The sequence below is a fragment of the Oryzias latipes genome, chromosome 8, assembly GCF_002234675.1.
Source record: "Oryzias latipes chromosome 8, ASM223467v1".
Lineage (NCBI taxonomy): Eukaryota > Metazoa > Chordata > Actinopteri > Beloniformes > Adrianichthyidae > Oryzias > Oryzias latipes.
In genome coordinates this window covers 14,839,142-14,861,872 of record NC_019866.2, presented here as the reverse complement: position 1 = coordinate 14,861,872, position 22,731 = coordinate 14,839,142, and the positions used below count along the sequence as shown (strand labels likewise).

At 37.6% G+C, this 22,731-nt stretch overlaps 1 protein-coding gene across 1 annotated transcript in view; it reads right to left on the bottom strand.

Annotated features, from left to right (window-relative positions):
- LOC101158331 overlaps positions 1 to 22,731 on the bottom strand; it is a 135,431-nt gene that overhangs the window by 8,877 nt on the left and 103,823 nt on the right. The gene's annotated exons all lie outside the window — the stretch shown is intronic.

Below are 22,731 nucleotides of genomic sequence, written 5' to 3'. Positions count from 1 at the left end.
AATAGTTTTAAATCCTGTTTGGGGAAAAAAACGAACCATTTTTTTTTTGTAATTTCACCCTCCTAAAAAATCTCCAACAATTCACAACATTTAGTATTAACACTAGTAATTTACTCTGAACACTGACCAAAGAAACGTTTATTATTGTTGTTTCTAAAACTGACAAGAAAAGAATTTTAATCAAAACCTTATAAAAATGAATTTTTACATTAATTAATTTGACTTTGCACAGCACGCAGACCAAATGGAAACAAAAAAAAACTAAATATTTTTAAATCCCCTTTAAAATAACACTACTTTTTTCTTGTATGCAATTTCACCCTCCTAAAATACCTCCAACAATTCATGACATGTATTACGTTATTATTCCTGAGTTGTATTAACACTTTTAATTCACTCTGAATACAGATTAAAGAATATTTTGTTGCTGTTGTTTCTCAAACTTCCATGAAAAGATCTTTAATCAAAATCTTTTAAAATATTTTACGTTAATTAATTTGACTTCTGTAATAAATGAAACACTGATCTTACCTTAAGAAACAGTCACCATTGTACCTTTTCCCCAATAGTCAAAAGAATCGTTGTAACAAAGTGCTCAATCTGCTTGACCCTCAGAGTAAAAAGGCAACTCTACTAATGGTGACTGCAGCATTCATCAATCATTAAAATCCTATTTTAAGAAAAATCTATCTCTTTCTCTAAAATGCATTAAAAAATGTAGTGTGTATCATTTTAAACAGGAATTCATTTCTGTATGACAATAAAAATACTCAGAATAATCTGTTTACTCTAAAACTCTTTAAAACAAAAATATACAGAATTAAATAAATCAGAATTATAAAATGTAATATTGGGCTGGCAGCACATTTTAAACAGATCTTACCTGAAGAAACAGTCACCATTGTACCTTTTCCCCAATAGTCAAAAGCTCCGTAGTAACACAGTGCTCAATCTGCTTGACTCTCAGTGTAAAAACGGTCACTACCAATGATGACTGAATAGTTTCTTTAAGACTAAACCATCATTATTCTAAAAATTTAAATCTAAACAATTCAAATCAACAGTAAAATATTGTTATGGATCTTAATGAAAACTTTTATACCAATGTAAATTGTACTATATTTGAAATCACAATAAAGAAAGAGTTTATTCTGGGGGAAAAAACTGGCAATTTAACATAATTTGATTTTACATTTTTAAAGTACATAATGTTTTATATTTTTTAAAATAAAAGATCTTACCTGGTGTCACTGTTACCACTGTGCCTTTTCCCCAATAGTCAAAAGCATACCAGCCACACAGTGCTGAATCTACTGGACTCTTAGTGTAAAAACTCATTCTGACTATGATTTATTCTTATTCTCACTGCTACTGTCTTTAAAGTAAACTTTTACACACTTTAAAAACATCACTAAATTCGATTTTAGGTAAAATTATTCTCTAAAAATTGAAATATTTACAAGCGTTACAACAAATCATAAAATAACTTTTACAATTTAAATTAATCCTAATCCACATTCTAAAGAAAACAGAACAATCTTACCTGCAGAAACCGTCACCGTTGTGCCTTTTCCCCAATAGTCAAAAGCCCAGTTGTCACAGTAAAACAAGTCTGTGACTTCCCCAAAAAAAACCTCTTTACTATTTTATCCTGATTTTCTCTTTGGAAACTTTGATTTGTAGATAATTCAAAGCCCCCCCAAAAAACCCTGCTAAATATTCATCTTTGATTCAGAAGAAAACTGTAAATGTTTACAAACGCTTAAGTAATAAAAATATATTTTTTGACCTATTGACAGCCAGTTGTTTGTGGAGACAAACATTTAAAAACAAAATATTGTTAAACTACTAATGTTAAATCGTAAATGATTATTGGTCTTACCTGAAGTGACGGTGACCGTGGTGCCTTTACCCCAGTAGTCAAAAGCGTAGTCACAGTAAAACAAACTATTAACTACTCCATGCTAAAACCTCTTCAGCTTTCTACAGACCCAAGACACATTATTGTTCAGGTCTATCATTGACCAGTAAGTAATTTAGTACAAAAATTAACTGTTATTAAAAAAAGTAAAATGCAGTTTTTCAATTTCAATCTGATCAGTAGAAAATAATTGTTTTTTTACCTGAAGTAACCGTGACTGTTGTGCCTTTACCCCAGTAGTCAAAAGCAATGTCACAGTGTAACATCCCAACATATCTGACATACAATAACTTCTAATGCATCAATAATACCAATATTGTCCAGAAGATGTCTTTTAACAAGGTTAAATTTATAGTTTTAAGAAAAATGTATACCTGTTTTGACAGATTCTTTCAGAGGTGATCAGTAATACTTGAGATCTACAGGTTTTTTTTTAAACTAATTCTTGTGCCCTCTGAGTTCTAAATATTCTAAAATACAAAGTTAAAAAGTCACAAATTCAAAATATGTATCAAAATCTTTGATTTTCACCTGATGTTACAGTCACCGTTGTTCCTTTTCCCCAGTAGTCAAAGTAGCCGTAGCCGTAGTAGTCACAGTGATTAATTTCAACAACACTTCAGTACAAAAATGTCTCTCACACCTTTGCATTACAGTTAATGATAATACTTTGTCAGAAAACCTTAAACCATCACCAATATTAAACTGGAGATCTTAATTTTGTTATTGCAGTAAATTGAATAAACAAATACATACATTTATTAATAAATACATTTTTGAAAACTAAATATTCTAGATCATGACTTACCAGAACTTATGTAACTGGTGTCCCTCAATAGTCAATATAGCTTTCACAGTGATATTCTACATTCTGATGATAAAATATTGTTTCTTAACATCAATGAGAGTAAAAATGTTTACTGCGAAAAATGTCCACATTCTTCTATTTAATACCCTAATCCCTTGAGAACTGTCTTTCCTGTCTCAGTCACATAAAATTAGATCTCCATGGTAACAGTTGGAGCACACTTCCTCTTTGTGGGTCACACTGTCAACTCTACTTCCTTCTGTGTGGACTCACACCAGATAGACCTGATATAGTTAATATCATGCTGTAACGTCTGTGCAAAACTATTGAGCAGAAAAATGTCCAAACTATGATATGAAGAACAGTGGGTGTTAGCTGGTCTGTCCCCCCAAGACAATTGATCACTGCTGTGGATGCTTCTCAAAGGCTATGTTCACACTGCAGGGCTTAATGCTCAATTCCGATTTTTTTTTTTAAATTAGATTTTATTACAAGGCAGTTCACATTTACAATTAAATGCAAACTTTTGAAATGACCCAGAAGTGGGGGTGCGCATTCATGTTGTGTGTTACAGAGGAAGGAGAATGATAATAAAAGAAGGTTTCCCCCCGAATAAATGCCATTGACTCTTTATTAACCCGCTCTGGAGAATCTGAACAGGGAGGTGAACCCCGTAGGTGAATCCGCCTTTTGTTCCCCGTGCTTCTGACCATGGTCGGAAAGGAGACAAAGTAATTGCAGGAAAGGTTCAACACCACGCTCAGCCATTTCGAGTTTGGCCTGAATAGAGCTGTCACCTCAATTATTAATCAAATTGGTGACCTCGCTTCCCTTCCACTGACTGGTCTCAGCAGCATCGTCCACCATGGTTAATGTTTATGTTCTCGTTTCTGCCTACTTCAATGCATAATTATGTCGTTTGTAGCGTATCAATGATACACGGGTCGAAAACATGTGTCCTGGCCGTTTAGACGGAGGTTGCATTTCAAAAGATCTGATACGTATCGGATTCAGGACCACATACCCAAGTGGACTGGGTCACATTTGCTCGAGTTGCCTGCCCGAAATACTCCCAGGGTCGTCCCCTTTTGAAAAATAACTCCAAAGTTTGGCAACAAAATCAGATGCAGTCAATTGTCCCAAACATAGAGATCTCCACCCCTGCCTGTTTTCCAGCTCTCCTTAAAGTGTGTATTATCACTGTGGATTATCACTTTTTAATCCACACCCAGCAGCCAATCACAATTGAGTATTTACCTGGACCATGGTATAAGTAACAATGGCCAATTATGGTATCCATAATTGGGATACCATACCATTGGGATATCAGAAATTAATAGAAAATATGGAGACATGAACCATAGACTAGAGGACCATTGCTTCATGAAGTCCAAATCAATAGTACTTAAATCTTGCTATTTTTTACGTTAATCATTTTTCACAAGAAGTGGATTTGATACAAGTTGATGCAGATAAAGGAAGGCTGAGGAAGGTTTCAGTCAGACGAATCCCATTAAGAGAGTAGATGCTAAAATACTATTACAAAACAACAAGCACATATTTGAAGCTGCTGGTGTCTCTGGAGTCCCACCAACATCAAGGTGTAGGATCCCCCAAAGGCTTGCATTTATACATAAACCTTCTATTCGCCCTCCCCTGATTAACAGTGACAAGCAGAAACAACTGCAGTGGGCCCAGACGTACATGAAGAATCATTTTCAAGCAGTCTTGTTAACTGATGAGTGCTGTGCAACCCTGGATGGTCCAAATGGATGAAGTATTGGGTGGTTGGGGGATGGCCACCATGACCCAACAAGGCTGCAAAGACAGCAAGGAGGTGGTGGAGTCATGATTTGGGCCAGTTTTAGCCTGGCTTTTTACAATTATAAAACTGATTTAGTCATGTATTTCTGAGCACAAGCAGCTCCGCTTTAGCATAGCCGACCAGCAACTATCAATGACGTCATCGAGTGGGAGTAACGTCCAGATTTAAAGACACTCTTTTTCTATAACTCTCTGTTTGGTGGGCTAAATCTGGGGGGAAGGTGAAGCCATAGGGGTCGTGGAAGAATTCGGATTCTGCTCTAAAATATACTCTAATGTTACGTTCACGTTCACGTCATCTGCCTCTCTGTTACCGCGCGACATATTCACTATTCAACGCCAGTCCAAAACTGTAATAATAGCTTGACGCCCCAGACATGTGTGGGAGGAGCTAGTGTCAAATGTTTTCAGCCTGATCGCTATATGGAACAGTGTCTGTGTGATTCATTCACATTAAATGAAAGATATAAATGATATTTAGAGATCAGATTTATTTCTTTTGAAGAGTTCTATAAAAGTGTTGGTAATCATGTTTCCATGTCTGACTGAGGTTTACTCCAGCAGGGGGGGCTGTGTCTGAATGATGGCCCCTTCTGTTTTGTTTCCGTCTCTGTGACTGTTTGAAGGCTCACTGTCCGCATTAAGTCAAGGGAAAAATAATAACAAGAATAAAGTTAGGGTGTCATGGTACCCCCGAGAGACCTCTCATGCCCCCCCCTTCTCCACTTCCTCCTTGATTGGACCCAGCTGTCGGCATTCACCTCATCCCCTGCACCTGTATTTAAGACGACTCTGTACCAGTACTCATCGCCAGTTCGTTTGCCCTCTATGGTGCTTACTTGGTCTTCCCTAAGCTCTCGTTTTGATTACTCATGATCTTGTTTATTCCCTGCTCTTGCCTGATCCAAGTTCTCAATCTGCCTACAGAATTCTCGCATCCATCCATCTCGCATACATCCACCTGGGTCCAGCCACAAGTCCATCAACCTCAAGTCCGTATTCCAGCTCCTCGAAATTCCAGCGCTCTAACTCCATTCTGCCATCAAGCCCGTTCCTCGCAAATCAAGCTCCACTTACCTCCTAGACGCCGCTCCAGCTCGGCTCCGAAAACCCTGCTCTGTATCTGTCCTCTACTCCTCTGGTGACTTCTTCGCCACTAGGCTCCAAGCTATCAAAGTCTTGTCAAAGATTAAATCCATTCTCGCCACTTCCAGTGTCTGTCGTTTTGGGTTTCAGCATTTGGGTCTGCTCATGTTACCACCAAGCATGACATGGGGGACCTTTTCTAAAAAAATAGGGCGAGGCGTAAGCTCTGCTGCCCAGTGTAATGAGTTCCACCACCGGGGTCCGCCATAGCGAGATTGCTGACTGCCAAATTTCCAATTTTTGAACTTGTGATGTCTCTGACTTTCGCGTCTGACTTCCAAACCACAGTGTGGCACTCAAAACACGTTGCTGCCTGACGCTCAAATTGCGTCTAGCATGAAGAGTTAAATATTTTTTACCAAATCACGTTTTACTAACATCTCTGGTATAAGGTCAATGCTGAGGGTAGTCATTGAAGGTAAACAACAGTAGGAATTTGGTTATTAGCCAAGAAAAAACACAAATCACCTATAGCAAAGGGGTTTATGTCTGTGTGTCAAATGGTGTTGCTATTCCCATGCATGTGTTTCTGACCTGGTTGTCTAGGAGTAAAACACACATTTGACAGCTTTAATTATATGTTGGAAATCTTAGTGTTACTTTTACATAAAGTTAAATGCTTTCTCTTTTTGTGTTACTACAATAACTTGTTAGGCAATGCACACAGAATCGTATAGACATTATTTCCTTCACCAATGCTGTTCCTATTAGTACATTTGTAGTAGGGGGAGGCAGTGGCTCAGGTGGTTGAGCAGGCTCGTCAATGATCAAAGGATCGGTGGTTTGATCCTCGCTATTCCCAGTCAACCGTCATTGTTTTTTTTAACAAGACACTTCACCCTCCTGCCTCCAGCGTTGCTCCACTGGTGTGTAAATGTGTATGAATGTCCCAGTGATGGTCAGAGGGGCCACATGTGCGTAACGGCAGCCACCCTCCTGTCAGTCTGCCCCAGGGCAGCTGTGGCTTCATCAGCAGTTTACCATCACCAAGTATGAATGAGTGTGAATAATGGAGATACATTGTAAGCGCTTTAAGCATCTGAACAAGTGCTGATAAATCCAATTTATTATTATTATTATTACATTTTTGATCTGGTGTTGTTCTTTTTCATGTATTCATCTTGCTGTGTTAAAAAAGCTACTAAGTCAAACTAAAACAAATTTTATGCTAGAAATCGGTTAAATCCATTAAAAATGTTATGTATCTGCCTTGACGTGCAACAGTTTCACTCATTTCTTTTGAAGCTTCTGTCCTTCAGTCCAAAAATTCTGTTTCTTAAAAGGGTGAGGAAACATCTGTTTCTGTGGTGTTCCTGTTTGTTACATTATTTATGTTATACAGAGTTGAGATCTATAAGTTAATATGTGAAAAACTGTGCATACATTTTATGAAAAGACTTTGAAAGTTTATTTGTTGTATCATATTTTTGTCACATTTGTATGAGGGTAAGAAAAAAGTGACATTTTTCCTCACAATATACAGTGATCCCTCGCTTTAACACGGTTTACTTTTCACGGTTTTGCTACTTCACGGATTTGCATTGTGAATTGTGTTCTGCATTCTGATTGGCTAAAAAGTCACTCAGCTTTATCTCTACCTGTGCGTCAATAACGTTGCAGTTTAACATGTACACGTACGTAAAACAGCGTGCCAAATTTACAACACGTAAGTGCAAACTCTCTTGCAATTTCGAGTTTCTCTAAAACCCATAGAAATAGAGCGACTTCAACTGTCAATCACTATGTTCTTCTCCCCAACAAACACACCTGCACCGTGGGCTTCAAAAGGAGAAAACACTGCAGAGCAGAGTCAGATTGCAGCGGCTCAGTCGCTAAGTCTGGAGAACAGTGAAATACACCTGAGTCACTATTTGTCCCACTTTACTTTGTATGTTTCTCAATCATTTTAAATTTTCTCCCGTTTAATCCAATTACTCGGATCGCAGTGGGCGGGGCTAATCTCCGCGATTTGAAGTCTTCTGTTCACATTGATGATTAAAATTATTATTTGACAGTACAGAACAGAAGTTATTTGTTGAAAAAAAAACGTTTCTAAAGTTATTTTATTTGTGAAGCAAATCCTTGAGCCTGTAAAATGGTTTGTTCTTTCTTTTCCATGTAAAATAGAGTATTAAATTGTATAATAATAGTAAAAAAAATAAAGGTTTCTACTTCACGGATTTTGCCTATCACGGGGTCTTCTTGGAACATAACCCCCGCAAAAAACAAGGGTTTACTGTAATACCAAATACATGTTTTTGGAACAATAGAGAAAAAAATAACAAAGTTAAGTTATTCAACTGTTTGTCCAGAGGATATTAACATGACCAGACTCTTTTTTTAATACATTGTATAATGTTTTGGTCAATTGAAAATCTTTCCTAAAGCCCGTGATGAGTTTGGGCTCCTGTTTTTTTTTTTTTTTAATACATGGACTTGATGTTGGATTTAATCTTAGATTGGATTTAATCTTAGACCCAACACATTCATACATGGTCATACAAAAACATATCTGTGATTTATTTTTTTGTTAATTTATTTTCTTTTCAAAATATTTTTCTTTAAAACTGTTTCTTGACACATATTATTCTGTATTTTTAATTTCCAATTATTTTTTACCTCTTCCAAAGGGACTTAAAATAAATTGTCAGTAAATTGGAATAAACTGAAATATTATTTAAATCTGATAGACATAAAAAAAATAAAAGTCAGTAAAATTATTTTAAAAAAGTTTTACGTCAACAGTTGAATAAAAAGTAAAACTGATATTATCTTGGATGTTGCTTCTGTTCGAAATTACAGCAGAATACTTATAAAAATGTACAATTGTGCTCTTCAACCTCTGAACCTGAGGTCCCTTTGTAATAAAAGCTGAACAGCACATCTAAAGTGAAGCTATTTTATTTAGCTACTACTGAAGGAAATAGTTGGCGTTGCATTTATATTTTATTTGAGCATTTCCATAAAAACTAAAAAAAAATCTTAAACCTGTGACTTTAAGTAATCATTTAAATATGTGATCTGTCCAAATGTCACTTTATTTTAATGTTCAGGTAATTCTCTAACTGTTTCTGTTTTTCAGAATAAGTGTTTGGGTGTTCAGCTCAGCTTAGGTTTTTGTATTACCATTTCACACTGTGGTTGCCATCCCATCCACAGTGACACATGCTCTAACAAAAACCTCATCCAGGTTTTCTGATAAGCAGAACAGGCAAACATTTACATTTTTAGTTTTTTTTCTTGTGTTTGTTCTTTATTTTCGCTATAAAATTGTACAATTTCTATTGTAAATCTGTGGTAAAAAAAATCATCTTTAGTTTATTTAAAAATACAAAAAGATACAGCTGATTTTCTTAATACTTCCAAAATTGTTATTTATTTTAATTTCCTATTTATATTATTACACAGGTTTGTTCATCTTTATGATAAACATTTTTTGAATCATATTAGTGTCATAATGTGTAGTTTTATACATAGAATGTCGTTTTTCAGAAAATGTAGGTTTTTGTCATTGCATGGATCACTGTGGTTCCCATAGTATCCACTGTGACTCAGCCCCTTACAAAAACCTCACGCTGTTGATCGCTGCATGATTCTTTTTTATTAGAATTATAACACATCTTGGATACCTTTACTTTTACATTTTGATCTTTAAACATTCATCAAATGTTTTTCCCCAAAGTGTCTCACAAATATGGCACATAAAAAAAACATAATTTTTATCTTTAGCGCTTTTAAGAAAATGTTTACATGAAATTGTTTCTTTTGTTCTGTCTGTAACAAATCCCTCAGTATTTTTCTGCTACAATGTTATGGTATAATTGAAATAGAATGAGAAATAAATGTGGTATACTGTAAACTAATAACAGAGAATAAGACTAGGTTCTCTTAAATGTTTTTTTTTTTATTATAGTGAAAGAAAAAACTGAGAAATAAAGTAAAACAAAAAGGTTAAATAGTGAATTTCTGTGGAGTTCCAGAAATATGAAATCTTTTTATTTTTATATTTGTTTGAAATTTAAAAAGGCTTTAGACTTCAGTTGAAAGCAGAGGAGGTTTTTGTATTGCCATTTATCACTGTGGCTACCCCAGGATACACTGTGAGAAACAGTCCTACAAAAACCTGCCCACAAAACGTGATGGGACCTTTGGACTTTTTGGGTTAATCTGCCTTTAATGAATTAATATATTTTATACTTAATTATTTTTTAAGCGAGTGACTGCAAATAAAACACATTTGTACTTAAACAAGAAAATGTATTTTAAAGAAAATTTATAAAAGAACGAACTTAAGCAAAACAGATGCAAATATTAGACAGTTTTATTTTAAAATAAATGAGAAAACTCTACGTCTTAAAATGCTAATAAATTATGTTTTGACACTAAAATGTTTACTTTTTAATATTTACTTAATATAACACTTGGTGTTATATTCCTGACATCACTGCTGTTTATTTTATGTCTATCTGATAAATACATTTTTACCTGTAAAATGTTTCTTTTTCAATGCAGGATTTTGTTTACATGTTTGTTTTTGTTTGTGCTTTTTTAAATAATAGATTTAAATGTTACACATGACTTACAAAGGCAGGAGGTTTTTGTCATGGCGTTTTTCACTGTGGCCGCTATACCACACGGTGACACAACCCTGAACAAAAACTCCACCCTGCAAGTCACTGAAATGTCCTCTTTTCTAAACTGTAATACATCTTTTGATTCTGTTGAATGTTTTTTATGTTTGCTGTAACTGCAGTTAGGGAATGTTAATGTTAGTATGTCAGGAAATGTGTAAAATAAAAGTATTTTTTAGTAAATGTTTCTAATCTTTCTTACCATTTAAAACTTTATCCTCTTTATACATGACCCGGATTTCAATCATATAATCATATATTTTTCTGTCCAGGATTAAGCTAAATTAAATGGAGTCCTACATCTTATGGAACGTTGTGAATAAGCGACATACGCCATGAAGCTATTTAATGGTTTTTCTGACCTTTAATAAATCTTAAATTATCATCAAGACAACAAAGTGCTTTAAGTTTTAACAGATTTAAATGTAATTTTGCATCAGTGCAAACAATTAACCAAATATCAAAATTACTGACATGTTTGCTTTTTTTTTTTTGGTCAGACCATTTAATTTCACCGCAGGACATCAAAAAATAATATTAATAATAATAATAATAATAATAATGGAAAAAAACTTTAGATAAAGGTAATCTTTTGCTTTTTTTTCTTTTTTCTTTTCTTTTTTTCTTTTCTTTTTTTCTCAATCATTTGCCTCCATCTAATCCTTTGTCCTCCTCATTAACACCAACCACCCTCTCATTGAACTAAGAAAGTCTATTAGTGGAGAAATGAAACGTGAACCATGGATGGATCAGCCTCTCTTCTTCTAGTCTTTCCCATAACTTCATTGTTTGACTCATCAGCTTCCTCGGTTTCTCCTTTTTTCCTAAAATTAAATTAGAAATAAATTTGTGATTGACATAACTGATTTGGCTTTGGTTTAAAGTCAGACACACCCCTCTGCATGGGACTGACACAGAAAAAGCATTGGATTGTGCCCCCTTGTGGTGGAAAATGATAAAGAATGGGAATAAATAAGATAAGATAAGATAAGATAAGATAAGATAAGATAAGATAAGATAAGATAAGATAAGATAAGATAAGATAAGATAAGATAAGATAAGATAAAGCTTTATTGTCATTGTACAGTCACAGTTGGTACAACAGCACAACAAAATTGCAACGAATACAGTTGCTCCTGAAAAACATACCTGAAAAGGTATGAAAGTAATAAGAGAAGTGGCAGCAGAATTTCTGACTGGACTGTTAAACATGATTTTTGACTATCAGAGGATGTCTAATCAATAGAGGAGAAGTGTTCTGGTGCCCATTTTAAACAGAAGGTAGACATGAAGAGTTGAGAAAACTACAGAAGAATAAAACGGATGAGTCACAGAATGAAGTTATGGGAAGGAGAAATTTAGCATTTTTTCAAAGGATTTTGGGATAATCCCTGCATTTTCCAATGCAAAAAACCATTTTGCTTTTTCATTTATGACTCCCTATGGTCCGCGGTCATAGAAGGATCGGGCATTTTTTTTGTTGGGTCTGACGATTTCAGATGACTTTTGGCCTGCAAAACTATCTAGCAATCCTGCATAGAGAACGCGAGTCTGGAGTATTTCAACGGGAACTTTAAGATGTGGATGACGCGCTTAAAGAAAGCTGCTCTGTGGTCCACACGAACCCTCAAATTACAAAAAAAGTCGTCTATGTTTGCATCTTCCGCAGCACACAGATCGTTTGTCTCTATTTGATCCTCTAATGTCAGCAAAGCCGTGAGGATGTTGCAGAAACATGTCATCTTTTTTTTAACTAGCACACCACAGAGCGGGTATCTAAGACCACAAGTCGATTTCAGGGGATTAGCCAATGTGCGTTTAGATCCCACCCACTTTCACTGATTGACAGACAGACTTATTCTGCTGAAACAGCTCATCATGAAATAAACAAGTCATTGTGAAAATCAGCAATGTGAAATACAAAACAAACCTACTTTGGATAATATTGATTTTAAAATCCGAGGTTCTGAAAAAAGCTATAGAATTATAATAATATACAACATGTTTAAAATTAATATTTTAAAAAGATGTGTTAAAATGATGGACAGGTTTTTAAAGCAAAATTAAACATAATTTAAAATCTGTGTGCAGGTTTTTCACAATTTCCTGATCTTTTTATATATTTATGAGAGATTTATTGGATAATTGTGTATTTGCAGAGGGTCATATTTATTTATTTATTTGTGAACAGTTTGGGACTCCATAGTATCCCAGTATGCTTTTACTGCTTTCTCATGTGTTTAGAATCCCTACTTTTTGTTACGATAATTTACGCAAAACGCAGTTGATTATATTACAGTAAAGAAAAGTAATATTAAAAAAATTGAGCTTTTGTTTGTTTTCAAACACATGATGATACAGAGCCTGTGACATTACGTTGGTAAAAAATAATAATAATAATTCTTTCCCCAAAAAAAAATATTTTTGAAATACACTTATCGTGTTGTATTTGAATGCATCCTGGTTACAGTGACACGCGGATTGGTCAAGCTGCATTATGGGATATGTGTGATGCATGTTGGTAAAAGTGACTACCAACGAGTATGTTAATTAAAGACTAGTTAGGTCAGTACGCCCCGAATATTATTATTCCTGTTCGACCGTAAAGTGAAACGCCCTATACCACAGCGGTTGTCCGTCTGTCGGCCAGCCAGCTGCCCGGATCTAGATGCAACAGTCCACGACACACTTGCAGCCACTAGGGGTGTGTATCGGCAATAGTCTGGCAATACAATAGGTATCCAGATATGCGTCGCACGATACAATCCGTATCCCGATATTGTACCGGAACACATTTTCTTTCTTTTTTTTAAAAAGTACGACTTAGAAAAAACTAGTCCTGAATTTCAATATGTCTTCCGTTGTAATAGAATTGTCACTTTTAGTTATTTAATGATCACAGTGTGAAGCTCTGCAACTGTATTTCATATATATGTTGCTTTTACCCAGGCAAATTCATAGTACTTTTATTTTGGTAAATTAAAATATAGAAAGGGAACAGTCAACATTGTCTGATTTCCACAACAAAATATATTTCAATATAAGAAAAAAAATGGAATGAATGTGCCTTATCCAATAAGGCTCACTGTCCGCATTAAGTCGAGAGAAAAATAATAACAAGAATAAAGTTAGGGTGTCATGGTACCTCCGAGAGACCTCTCATGCCCCCCCCCCTTCTCCACTTCCTCCTTGATTGCACCCAGCTGTCGGCATTCACTGCATCGACTGCATTTACCTGTATTTAAGACGACTTCGGACCAGTACTCATCGCCAGTTCGTTTGCCCTCTATGGTGCTTACTTGGTCTTCCCTAAGCTCTCGTTTTGATTATTCATGCTCTTGTTTATTCCCTGCTCTTGCCTGATCCAAGTTCTCGATCTGCCTACAGAATTCTCGCATCCATCCACGCCGACCTGGGTCCAGCCACAAGTCCATCAACCTCAAGTCCGTATTCCAGCTCCTCGAAATTCCAGCGCTCTAACTCCATTCTCCCATCAAGCCCATTCCTCACAAATCAAGCTTCTCTTACCTCCTAGACGCCGCTCCAACTCGGCTCTGAAAATCCTCCTCTGCATCTGTCCTCTATTGCTCCGGTGACTTCTTTGTCACTATGTTCCAAGCTATCAAAGTCTTGTCAAAGATTAAATCCATTCTCGCCACTTCCAGTTTCTGTCGTTTTGGGTTTCAGCGTTTGGGTCTGCTCACGTTACCACTGAACATGACAGAACGAACTGGCCAAACTCCAGACCCAGCTGACCCGGAAGGGCTTTGCTTCGCCGTTTCCCAACAAGGAGTTCTTTTGGGCCACTTTTGGGCCATCCAGACGCTGTTTCTCGGAAGGCTACAGCACAACAGGATTTGTTCCTTGTTTGATGGACATTATCTCCCAGGCCTTGTTGGACCTTACTAGTCATGTGACTGCCACTCCCATAAGTACCTCACCTCATCCGCACCAAGGCAACATGGTGGCCGCTACATCCGCCGCGTCATCAGAGAACTTCCGGTTACAACCTGAACCCTTCCACGGTGAGGTGGAGCATTGTGCAGGATGTTTGTTACAATGTCAACTCATTTTCCAACAAGCACCAAATTATTATCAGTCAGATCACAGCAAGATCACGCTCATTGTAAACTCTCTACGCAACAAAGATAAGCAATGGGCTCAAGCTTATTTAACCACCAATCTTATTTGTCATTTGAATTTTCACAAATTACTAGAAGAATTCAAATTGCTTTTTTGATCAACCACGTCGTGAGGATGAAGCCACATCCAAATTACTGAGTTTAAAACAACGTAACCGCTCAGTAAGCGACCACATCATTGATTTCAGCATCCTGGCTATTGAAGCAGGGTGGCCGGACAAAGCACTAAAGGGAATTTTTTACCAATCATTGAATGAAGCTATTAAGGATCACCTCTGTTCCCAACCTGAAGCTCTAACCTTTGAAGACCTAGTCTCTGCAGCACTCCACTCGGACGCCCGTCTAAGTGAACGACATACGGAGAAAACATATGTCTCACGTAAGCCACCTACTAATTACAGAGACCTGCCAATTCCATCTAATGCTCTTCCTTCCACCTCAGTGCAAGACACCTCCAGGAAGACTCCTGAGGAACCTATGCAGATTGGGCGCTCCAAGCTAACCCCGGAGGAAGATGTCAGAGAAGGAGGGAGGGAAGATTGTGGGAACAAGACCACTTCGTCTCTCAATATCCACTACGTTTAAACTGCAGAACCCCTCGCTAGAAGACAGGCCGCAGGGACAGGGTCAGGATCTCGTCAGCCAACTATCCATTCCTATTGAGCCATTGGAAACCGCGGTCAAAACTGCTGGGCTGGGCGGTCAACTTCTCTCCCAGATAACTCATCGTACTAAGCCCATCCATCTCCTTATTTCTGGTAATCATCATGAGCACCTCCAATTGTTCATCACCAATGCTCCCCAGAATCCCATTGTTTTAGGTTTCCCTTGGCTTAGATTACATAACCCGCAATTAGACTGGACACATTGTTAATTGTTTTGGACACAATGTTAACTAATTGTTAACTGGAGGTTCTTTTGTATGGCCAACTGTCTCCAATCGGCTGTTCCATCCATTAACCCGTCATCCCGTCCTCCTGAAGAACTTGATTTATCTAAGGTCCCTACTTGCTATCATGATCTCCGCGTTTAGTAAAATCAAAGCCAACTCATTACCACTCCATAGACCCTACGATTGTGCTATTGACTTCCTTCGTCCCTCTGTGTACTATCGAGAGCTCAATCAGATCACCATTAAGGATAAATACTCCTTGCCGTTGTTAAATGTCGTTTTTGACTCTGTCCAGGGGGCACGCATTTTTTCCAAGCTCAACCTTAGAAATGCGTATCACCTCATCCACATCAAGGATGGTGATGAATGGAAAGAAATTGTCTAGAAACAGAATTATGACATCGGTAACCGCAAACTGCTAGCCATAAATCTAGCCCTGGAAGAATGGCGGTATCGGTTGGAGGGAGCTACTCACCCCTTAATAGTTTGGACCGATCATAAGAACTTGGCATATTTACGTTCCGCCAAGAGACTTAACTCCTGCCAAGCATGTTGGTGCCTGTTCTTTGATTGGTTCGACTTGACAATTACTTATCGACCTGGCAGTCGTAACATCAAGCCTGACGCCCTGTCCCAAAAATGTTGCACCGACGAGAGTGACTCCAGCTCTCCCATCATACCCGCCACCTGTCTTATTGGTACCCTCACCTGGGAAATTGAGACCCGCGTATTACAAGCCCAGGATGAGGAACCTAATCATGCACCAAAGATGGACAAAGATGTGCATGAATACGTTTGAGCCTGCTATACATGCGCCTGTTCTAAGTCGTGCACCTCGCCACCGTCTGGTCTACTTCACCCTTTGTCCACCCCTAGTAGACCCTGGGCGCATATCGCCTTGGACTTTTTTACTGGCCTACCACCCTCTCATAACAATACAGTTATACTCACTGTAGTACATCGGTTCTCCAATTCAGTTCATTTTATTTCCCCTGCCTGAACTCCCCACCACATCTGAAACTGCCAACATCCTTGTCAACCAAGTCTTCAAGTACCATGGAATTCCCACAGACATTGTATCCGACAGGGGACCTCAATTCATTTCGCAGGTCTGGAAGGCTTTCTGTTCTGCGTTGGGGGCTACCACTAGTCTGTCCTCAGGTTACCACATGCAGTTATGGACAGGCGGAAAGGGCCAACCAAGAACTGGAAGCTGCTCTTTAATGTGTCGCTGCCCAGAACGCTTCTGATTGGTCTACCTACTTGGTCTGGATTGAATATGCTCACAACTCTCTTCCATCTTCCGCCACAGGAATCTCACCATTCGAAGCAAGCCTTGGGTACCTACCACCCTTGTTACCGTTTCAGGAAGTTTACGTGGCAGTTCACCGATGCAGGCGCATCTGGAGGCAGACCAGCGACGCACTCCTCTGTACTAAGGACATGAACTGTAGAGTCGCCAATCATCACAGGGTGGTAGGACCCACGTAGCAACCTGTTGAAAAGGTATGGCTCTCCTCCAGGAACATTCCAATTCGGACACATCGCAAACTTGCACCCCGGTTCATTGGCCCCTATGAAATTGAAAAGATCATCAATCCCACCTGCGTTCGCCTTCGTCTCCCTGCGGCACTCAAGATTCCCCCTTCGTTCCACGTCTCCCAGATTAAGCCAGTCAGTGACAGTCCCCTTTGCCCGCCTTCCGATGTCACCTCCCGCCCGTATCATTGATGGTGGCCCCGCTTTCACGGTTAGTCGCATTCTGGACATTCGACGGTGAGGTCGGGGTTTCCACTTTTTGGTGGACTGGAGGGGTATGGCCCCGAAGAGCATTCGTGTGTCTCTCGCTCGCTCATTGTCGACCCCTCCTTCATCGATGACTTTTACTGGGCCCACCCTGACCGTCATCCTGGACCACCTGGGGGTGGTCGTTGAGGGCGGGGTACTGTCATGGTACCCCCGGAAGACCTCTCCTGCCCCCCCTTCTCCACTTCCTCCTTGATTGGACCCAGCTGTCGGCATTCACCTCATCCCCTGCACCTGTATTTAAGACGACTCTGTACCAGTACTCATCGCCAGTTCGTTTGCCCTCTATGGTGCTTACTTGGTCTTCCCTAAGCTCTCGTTTTGATTACTCATGATCTTGTTTATTCCCTGCTCTTGCCTGATCCAAGTTCTCGATCTGCCTACAGAATTCTCGCATCCATCCACGCCGACCTGGGTCCAGCCACAAGTCCATCAACCTCAAGTCCGTATTCCAGCTCCTCGAAATTCCAGCGCTCTAACTCCATTGTGCCATCAAGCCCGTTCCTCGCAAATCAAGCTCCACTTACCTCCTAGACGACGCTCCAGCTCGGCTCCGAAAACCCTGCTCTGTATCTGTCCTCTACTGCTCTGGTGACTTCTTCGCCACTAGGCTCCAAGCTATCAATGTCTTGTCAAAGATTAAATCCATTCTCGCCACTTCCAGTGTCTGTCGTTTTGGGTTTCAGCATTTGGGTCTGCTCATGTTACCACCAAGCATGACATGGGGGACCTTTTCTAAAAAATAGGGCGAGGCGTAAGCTCTGCTGCCCAGTGTAATGAGTTCCACCACTGGGGTCCGCCATAGCGAGATTGCTGACTGCCAAATTTCCGATTTTTGAACTTGTGATGTCTCTGACTTTCGCGTCTGACTTCCAAACCACAGTGTGGCACTCAAAACACGCTGCTGCCTGACGCTCAAATTGCGTCTAGCATGAAGAGTTAAATATTTTTTACCAAATCACGTTTTACTAACATCTCTGGTATAAGGTCAATGCTGAGGGTAGTCATTGAAGGTAAACAACAGTAGGAATTTGGTTATTAGCCAAGAAATAACACAAATCACCTATAGCAAAGGGGTTTATGTCTGTGTGTCAAATGGTGTTGCTATTCCCATGCATGTGTTTCTGACCTGGTTGTCTAGGAGTAAAACACACATTTGACAGCTTTAATTATATGTTGGAAATCTTAGTGTTACTTTTACATAAAGTTAAATGCTTTCTCTTTTTGTGTTACTACAATAACTTGTTAGGCAATGCACACAGAATCGTATAGACATTATTTCCTTCACCAATGCTGTTCCTATTAGTACATTTGTAGTAGGGGGAGGCAGTGGCTCAGGTGGTTGAGCAGGCTCGTCAATGATCAAAGGATCGGTGGTTTGATCCTCGCTATTCCCAGTCAACCGTCATTGTTTTTTTTAACAAGACACTTCACCCTCCTGCCTCCAGCGTTGCTCCACTGGTGTGTAAATGTGTATGAATGTCCCAGTGATGGTCAGAGGGGCCACATGTGCGTAACGGCAGCCACCCTCCTGTCAGTCTGCCCCAGGGCAGCTGTGGCTTCATCAGCAGTTTACCATCACCAAGTATGAATGAGTGTGAATAATGGAGATACATTGTAAGCGCTTTAAGCATCTGAACAAGTGCTGATAAATCCAATTTATTATTATTATTATTACATTTTTGATCTGGTGTTGTTCTTTTTCGTGTATTCATCTTGCTGTGTTAAAAAAAGCTACTAAGTCAAACTACAACAAATTTTATGCTAGAAATCGGTTAAATCCATTAAAAATGTTATGTATCTGCCTTGACGTGCAACAGTTTCACTCATTTCTTTTGAAGCTTCTGTCCTTCAGTCCAAAAATTCCGTTTCTTAACAGGATGAGGAAACATCTGTTTCTGTGGTGTTCCTGTTTGTTACATTATTTATGTTATACAGAGTTGAGATCTATAAGTTAATATGTGAAAAACTGTGCATACATTTTATGAAAAGACTTTGAAAGTTTATTTGTTGTATCATATTTTTGTCACATTTGTATGAGGGTAAGAAAAAAGTGACATTTTTCCTCACAATATACAGTGATCCCTCGCTATAACACGGTTTACTTTTCACGGTTTTGCTACTTCACGGATTTGCATTGTGAATTGTGTTCTGCATTCTGATTGGCTAAAAAGTCACTCCGCTTTATCTCTACCTGTGCGTCAATAACGTTGCAGTTTAACATGTACACGTACGTAAAACAGCGTGCCAAATTTACAACACGTAAGTGCAAACTCTCTTGCAATTTCGAGTTTCTCTAAAACCCATAGAAATAGAGCGACTTCAACTGTCAATCACTATGTTCTTCTCCCCAACAAACACACCTGCACCGTGGGCTTCAAAAGGAGAAAACACTGCAGAGCAGAGTCAGATTGCAGCGGCTCAGTCGCTAAGTCTGGAGAACAGTGAAATACACCTGAGTCACTATTTGTCCCACTTTACTTTGTATGTTTCTCAATCATTTTAAATTTTCTCCCGTTTAATCCAATTACTCGGATCGCAGTGGGCGGGGCTAATCTCCGCGATTTGAAGTCTTCTGTTCACATTGATGATTAAAATTATTATTTGACAGTACAGAACAGAAGTTATTTGTTGAAAAAAAAACGTTTCTAAAGTTATTTTATTTGTGAAGCAAATCCTTGAGCCTGTAAAATGGTTTCTTTTCCATGTAAAATAGAGTATTAAATTGTATAATAATAGTAAAAAAAATAAAGGTTTCTACTTCACGGATTTTGCCTATCAAGGGGTCTTTTTGGAACATAACCCCCGCAAAAAACAAGGGTTTACTGTAATACCAAATACATGTTTTTGGAACAATAGAGAAAAAAATAACAAAGTTAAGTTATTCAACTGTTTGTCCAGAGGATATTAACATGACCAGACTCTTTTTTTTAATACATTGTATAATGTTTTGGTCAATTGAAAATCTTTCCTAAAGCCCGTGATGAGTTTGGGCTCCTGTTTTTTTTTTTTTTTAATACATGGACTTGATGTTGGATTTAATCTTAGATTGGATTTAATCTTAGACCCAACACAGTCATACATGGTCATACAAAAACATATCTGTAATTTATTTTTTTGTTAATTTATTTTCTTTTCAAAATATTTTTCTTTAAAACTGTTTCTTGACACATATTATTCTGTATTTTTAATTTCCAATTATTTTTTACCTCTTCCAAAGGGACTTAAAGTAAATTGTCAGTAAATTGGAATAAACTGAAATATTATTTAAATCTGATAGACATAAAAAAAATAAAAGTCAGTAAAATTATTTTAAAAAAGTTTTACGTCAACAGTTGAATAAAAAGTAAAACTGATATTATCTTGGATGTTGCTTCTGTTCGAAATTACAGCAGAATACTTATAAAAATGTACAATAGTGCTCTTCAACCTCTGAACCTGAGGTCCCTTTGTAATAAAAGCTGAACAGCACATCTAAAGTGAAGCTATTTTATTTAGCTACTACTGAAGGAAATAGTTGGCGTTGCATTTATATTTTATTTGAGCATTTCCATAAAAACTAAAAAAAATTCTTAAACCTGTGACTTTAAGTAATCATTTAAATATGTGATCTGTCCAAATGTCACTTTATTTTAATGTTCAGGTAATTCTCTAACTGTTTCTGTTTTTCAGAATAAGTGTTTGCGTTTTCAGCTCAGCTTAGGTTTTTGTATTACCATTTCACACTGTGGCTGCCATCCCATCCACAGTGACACATGCTCTAACAAAAACCTCATCCAGGTTTTCTGATAAGCAGAACAGGCAAACACTTACATTTTTAGTTTTTTTTCTTGTGTTTGTTCTTTATTTTCGCTATAAAATTGTACAATTTCTATTGTAAAACTGTGGTAAAAAAAAAAATCATCTTTAGTTTATTTAAAAATACAAAAAGATACAGCTGATTTTCTTAATACTTCCAAAATTGTTATTTATTTTAATTTCCTATTTATATTATTACACAGGTTTGTTCATCTTTATGATAAACATTTTTTGAATCATATTAGTGTCATAATGTGTAGTTTTATACATAGAATGTCGTTTTTCAGAAAATGTAGGTTTTTGTCATTGCATGGATCACTGTGGTTCCCATAGTTTCCACTGTGACTCAGCCTCTTACAAAAACCTCACGCTGTTGATCGCTACATGACTCTTTTTTATTAGAATCATAACACATCTTGGATACCTTTACTTTTACATTTTGATCTTTGAACATTCATCAAATATTTTTCCCCAAAGTGACTCACAAATATGGCACAAAAAACACATAATTTTTATCTTTAGCGCTTTTAAGAAAATATTTAGATAAATGTGTTTATTTTTTTGTGTGTAACAAATCCCTCAGTATTTTTCTGCTAAAAAGTTATGGTATAATTTAAATACAATGAGAAATAAATGTGGTATAAACTAAAACTAAACTAAGACTTGATTCTTGCAAATGTTTTTTATTGTAGTGAAAGAAAAAACTGAGAAAAGTAAAACAGTAAAGTGAGAAGAAAAAAAAGGAAAACAAAAAAGGTTAAATAGTGAATTTCTGTGGAGTTCCAGAAATATGAAAACTTTTTATTTTTATATTTGTTTGAAATTTAAAAAGGCTTTAGACTTCAGTTGAAAACAGAAGAGGTTTTTGTATTGCCATTTATCACTGTGGCCCCCCAGGATACACTGTGAGAAACAGTCCTACAAAAACCTGCCCACAAAACCTGATGGGAATTTCGGACTTTTTGGGTTGATATGCCTTTAATGAATTAATATATTTTATACTTAGTTATTTAAGTGAGTGACTGCAAAAAAACACATTTGTACTTAAACAAGGAAATGTATTTTAAAGAAAATCAAGAAAAGAACAAACTTAAGCAATACAGATGCAAATATTAGACAGTTTTATTCTAAAATAAATGAGAAAACTCTACGTCTTAAAATGCTAATTATGTTTTGACACTAAATGTTTACTTTTTAATATTGACTTAATCAGTGATGAAAGTCTTCCGGGAATTCCCGGAAATCCGGGTTTTTGAGCAAACCGAACGTACTTTCCGGGAAATAAAGACCTGATCTCTACGGACAAATCGCTTTCCGGATCAAAAAAAGGTCTGAAATCAGCTAATTTTAGCTTTATTTTCTATATTTCTCCGCAGATCGCTTCCTCTATGGTCGTGGCCATCTCTCGTCTTCCCGGCCTAATTGACCAATGACGGGACGTTTTAGTTGCTTTCGGATGCGTCGACGGGTCTGATTGGCTCTGTCTGCACCACGTGGTCAGCGTGACTCGCTTCCCTAGAGACCAAAACTGGCGGACCCACGCTAAATTTTCACAAACACATCTGAAGAGTTTGCGATCAAATTTGTGTTAAAATAATGGCAGGCATCGTCATTATTGAGCGTGGTCACGACCTCAGTTGTGAGAAGACGATAAAAAACAAATTGAAGTGGTCTTGGCTGGAAAAAAAAAAAAAGATTTTTAAGGTAGTGTAGGTCAAATACTTTTTTGTGTAAAATAATCTCAAAACCACATTTTGAAATAA